General features: G+C 44.5%; 1 pseudogene; it reads left to right on the top strand.

The window, feature by feature from the left end:
• The window catches only part of LOC121923057, a 47,138-nt pseudogene that overhangs the window by 40,012 nt on the left and 1,468 nt on the right, over window positions 1-5,658 (top strand).

Raw genomic sequence — 5,658 nt, 5'->3', positions numbered from 1 at the left:
GGGGGTTGGACTGGATGGCCCTTGCGGTCTCTTCCAACTCTATGATTCTATGAGTTCTCACAGATTAATGCCAATGGCTCTGATATTACATTTGCCAGTTCTTTAAATACTCTAGGATGTAGTTCATCTGGTCCTGGAGATTTATATTCATTTAGATTGTTCCTGTACTATCACTTTACTTATTCTGTGCTGAATTTCCTCTGTTCTGTCCAGTGCTCCATTATCCTCAGGTTGAGCACCCTTTGCCTTTTCTGAGAAGCGTGAAGCAAACAAGGTTTTGAGGAATTCTGCCTTTTCTCTGTCCCCTGTTAGCATTTTGCCATCATCTCCACACAGTGGCCCTACCATTTCCTCCTTCCTTTTGCTACTACCCCCAAAAGCCCTTTTTATTGTTCTTAACCTCTCTAGTAAGCCTGAGTTCATTCTGCACTTTAGCTTTTCTGACTTTACCCTTACACATGCTAGCTATTTGTTTGAATTCCTCTTTGGTGGTTTCTCCATTTCTCCATTTCGTATACATGTTCCGTTTAAAACTTAGCTCAGGTGGAAGTTCCTTAGTCATCCACCCTGGTTTCTTGAGACATCTCCCATTTTTCTTCCTCATTGGAACTGTTTGAAATTGTACCTTCAGTATCTCCCTTTTGAGAAACTCCCATCTGTTCTGATCTCTCTTCCCTTTTAGTATTCCTGACCATGGGATCACCCTCAGTATTTCTCTAAGTTTACTGAAATCAGCTCTCCTAAAGTCTAGAATGCATGTCTGACTATGCCTGGCTTCTCCTTTCCATTGTATAACAAACTCCAGGAGAACATGGTCACTTCCACCTAAGGATCCCACCACTTGCACCTCATTAACCAATTCATCCCTGTTGGTTAGATCCGATCTAAAAAAGCTGACCCCCTTGTTGCCTCTTCCACCTTTTGGACAATGAAATTATCTTCCAGGTAAATGAGGAATTTCCTAGACTTAGAGGATTGTGCTGAGTTTGACGTCCAGCAAATATCAGGATAGTTGAAGTCACCTATCACTACTACATCTCTCCTTTCTGAGAAAGTTGTCATCTGTTCTAGAAAGGCATCATCCAATTCCTCCATCTGACTGGGGCGCCTGTAATAGACTCCCACAATAACATCCTTGTTAATTTTTATCCATATGCTGTCCACATAGCTTTCAGGATTGATGTCATGGATCTCGTCACTGGTTTAAGAGGCAACCCAGAAGGATACCATGGTCAATCATATAGAAAGCCAATGAGAGGTCCAGCAGAACTAACAGGGACACATTCCCCATATCCAATTCCCTGCATAAATCATCCATCAAGGCAACCAAGGCTGTTTCTGTTCCATAGCCAGGCCTGAAACCATATTGAAATGGATGTAGGAAATCTGTTTCATCCAGAAACCCCTGGAGGAGGCAAGCCACCAAATGTTCCAAAACCTTGCACTAAGATAGTAGGTTAGACTCTGGTCAATAATTAGAGAAATGACCAGCGGGGTCCCACAGGGTTCTATCCTGGGCCCAGTGCTATTCAACATCTTTATCAATGTCTTGGATCACAGAATTGGGGCATACTTATCAAATTTGCAGATGACACCAAACTAAGAGTAGCTAATACCCCAGAGGACAGGATCAAAATTCAAAAGGACCTTAATAGATTAGAAAGCAGGGCCAAAGCTAACAAGATGAATTTCTGAAATGCACAGATATAAGATGGCCGACACCTGGCTGAATGAAACTACGTGGGAAAGGGTTTTGGGAGCCCTAGTAGACCACAAGTTGAACATGAGTCAACAGTGCGATGCGGCAACTAAAAAGGCCAATGTGATTTTGGGCTGCATCAATAGAAGTATAGTGTCTAGATCAAGGGAAGTGATAATGCCACTCTATTCTGCTCTGGTCAGACCCCACCTGGAATATTGTGTCCAGTTCTGTGCACCACAGTTTAAAAAAGATGTGGAGAAATTGGAGCGTGTCCAAATGAGGGTGACTAAAATGGTGAAGGGTCCTATGAGGAACGATGTAGGGACCTGGGGATGTTTAGTCTGGAGAAGAGAAGATTAAGAGGTGATATGATAGCCCTGTTTAAATATTTGAAGAAATGTCATATTGAGGAGGGAGCAAGCTTTTTTTCTGCTGCTCCAGAGAATAGGATTTAGAACAATGGATGCAAGCTGCAGGAAAAGAGATTCCACCTCAACATTAGAAGGAACCTCCTGACAGTAAGGGCTGTTTGATAGTGGAATAAACTCCCTTGGAGTGTAGTGGAGTCTCCTTCTTTGGAGGTCTTTAAACAGAGGCTGGATGGCCAGCTGTCAGGTATGCTTTGATTGAGATTTCCTGCATGGCAGGGGGTTGCATCGGATGGCGCTTGTCGTCTCTTCTAACTCATCAGAATACTACCCATTCTATGATTCTATGATTATCCATTATAATGGAATTCAGGGATGGCTTCTTCAACAAAAGCCTCATAACTGCCTTCTTTAGGCAAGTTGAAATGCTGTCTTGTTGTAGGGATGAATTGATCACCCCTTTTACTCATTCAGCCCACCTGAGGCCTGTTTCATAAGCCAAGAAGGACAAGGGTCTAAGACACATGTGATGGCTCTCACCTCTCCAAGGATCCTGTCCACATCATCAGGCTGCACAAACTGCAAAGTATCCATTAACAGTGGACAGATATGCACAATGCTACATCCATTGGAACTGTATCTGTCAGGACCATGTGGCACACTGGTTTGAAAATGACATGGATGTGGCCACTAGGTGAAAATGGAGCAGCCGTTGCTACAGTTCAAGTGGCAGGTGCATGAGCCAGCATTTGATGAGCTGTGCATCATGGGTAGTAGTATTCTGATGCAACAGGTACTGGGTATGAAACCAGCCAGGTTTCATTGGTGGCGCGACTGTCACATGCTATGGAGGCCATGAAATCCTGAGCCACTCTTGAAAGGGCAGTCTCAGCATGGATGTTGAAGTCACCCAGTGCTATGAGACTCCAACACCAATCCTGAGACTACCCTGACTATCTCAAGAAGGGAGATGTGGAGCAGCGGGGTGGGTGGTACATCAACAGACTTCCTATTCTGTCCCAGGTATCCACCTTTATGTACACACACTCAAAGCCTTTAGACTATATGAGGGGGCATCTGGCCAGGGGAATGGGATCACGATAGACTATTGCAACTCCACCTCCCTGCCACCAGGTCTTGCCTGTTGCTTCACAGAGAATCCTGGTGCACAAAGCTGAGAGAGATTAACCTCCTCCCAGCCTCATCCAACCAGATCTCTGTAATACAGGCCAGATCAGCTTGTGCTTCCAGGATCAAGTCCTGAATGGTAGCTGTTTTACCTTTCACTGACCTAACATTCCACAGCAGCATTTTCTACCCAGGTGGGATAGGGACTGTCACCAAGGATATCCAAACTATTTGGGCTGGAAGACAGCTTGGGGACCACAAGCACCCTTTTGTGCCCTTCCCTTTTCTGGGTATTTTAATTGTCTCCTCCCTCCGTATCTCCCTCTGACCTGTACGACTTGAATGGCTACTCCCTGAGACTCTATGTCCTGTCACTCACTCCTCTGGAAAACACATCCTTCCTGTATTAGGCCAGCAGGACAGTAGTTATTAAAAACAGTACACTCAATAGACAGGCATATGAGAAAGGCAGGGATGGTTTAGGTAGGAAACAAGGCCATCTCTTTGCAGGCCAAAAGACAGGAACTTGCTCTTTGCACCCAACACAAGCCTACTGAGTCAGAACCTTAGTCCTATGAGGAGAGGAGTTCAACTAAGAAAGCAGAGGTTCAAAGTAGCCATAGAGCTAGCAGCCATGTCCTCCACAAAGCCGCCAGATAATCACTGTGGTCCCTCCTTCTCTCTACTGGGATGTTCTGAAGCAGGGCCCTCTCAAGTCCTGTTTTTAAAGCCCAGGCAGGCACAGTGCTTGTGGAAAACATTGCCTGCTGAGCCAGGGCCTGAGTCCAGCAAGAAAATGAGTCTCACTAAGGGGGAAGCATTAGGTCCTCTTTCTCTAATTCCTTTTCCTTCTTAAATATGCTTAGCTACATCATTGCTTTCAGAGGTTCTTGCTTTGTGAATACTGAGATTCACTCCTTTCTGTTATTTTCCTTCTTTATAGGAAACTTTCATCACAAAGTAGAAACAGGAGAGAGAGAATATGAATACCAGAAGCATGAAAAATATTTTACTCCAAGGTCAATCTTTGTAACTCATACAAGAATCCACACAGGGGAGAAACCAAACAAATGCCAGCAGTGTGAAAAATCTTTTGCTCAGAAGTCAGGTCTTGCGGCTCATCAGAGGATACACACAAAAGAGAAACCACACAAATGCCAGCGATGTGGGAATTGTTTTTCTTCACATCTTCAGCGTCACCTGAGAGTTCACACAGGAGAGAAACCATACAAATGCCAGCAGTGTGGAAAATGTTTTGCTCGGCGGTCATACCTTGTGAATCATGAGAGAGTCCATACAGGAGACAAACCATACAAATGCCAGAGGTGTGGAAAATGTTTTGCTCAGCAGTCAACCCTTCAGGATCATGTGAGAGTCCACACAGGAGAGAAACCATACAAATGCCAGCAGTGTGGAAAATGTTTTACTCAGAATTCAGCCCTTCGGACTCACCAGAGAGTTCATACCGGAGAGAAACCTTATAGATGCCAGGAGTGTGGGAAATATTTCACTTGGAAGTCACACTTTGTCATGCACCAGACATTCCACACAGGAGAGAAGCCCTACAGATGCCAGCAGTGTGGAAAATGTTTTGCTCACCAGACAACCCTTCGGGGTCACCTGAGAGTCCACACAGGAGATTACAAATGCCAGCAGTGTGGAAAATGTTTTGCTCACCAGACAACCCTTCGGGATCACCTGAGAGTCCACACAGGAGAGAAACCATACAAATGCCAGCAGTGTGGAAAACATTTTGCTCACCAGTCAGATTTTTCAAAGCATCAAAGAATCCATTCAGGAGAGAAACCATACAAATGCCAGAAGTGTGAAAAATGTTTTGCTTGCAAGTCACACCTTGTGAGTCATCAGAGAGTCCACACAGGAGAGAAACCACACAAATGCCATCAGTGTGGGAAATGTTTTAGTCGCAGGTTTGAACTTTCAATACATCAGAGTCTCCATGCAGGCGAGAAACCATACAAATGCATGCAGTGTGGAAAATGTTTTGTCTGCAAGTCACGCCTTCACAAACACCAGAGAATCCATACAGAAGAGAAACCATACAAATGCCAGCAGTGTGACAAATGTTTTGCTCAGAGTTCATACCTTGTTGTACATCAGAGAGTCCACACAGGAGAGAAACCACACAAATGCCAGCAGTGTGGAAAATGTTTTACTCAGAAGTCATACCTTGTTGTACATGAGAGAGTCCACACTGGAGAGAAACCACACAAATGCCAACAGTGTGGGAAATGTTTTACTCAAAAGTCAGACCTTTCAAAGCATCACAGAGTCCATACAGAAGAAAAACCATACAAATGCGAACAGTGTGGGAAATGCTTTGCTCAGAAATCAGTCCTTCTGGCTCATCAGAGAGTCCATACAGGAGAGAAACCATACAAATGCGAACAGTGTGGGAAATGCTTTGCTCAGAAATCAGTCCTTCTGGCTCATCAGAGA

This window comes from Sceloporus undulatus, chromosome 2 (assembly GCF_019175285.1).
Source record: "Sceloporus undulatus isolate JIND9_A2432 ecotype Alabama chromosome 2, SceUnd_v1.1, whole genome shotgun sequence".
NCBI lineage: Eukaryota > Metazoa > Chordata > Lepidosauria > Squamata > Phrynosomatidae > Sceloporus > Sceloporus undulatus.
This window is presented reverse-complemented; position numbering and strand designations above follow the sequence as displayed.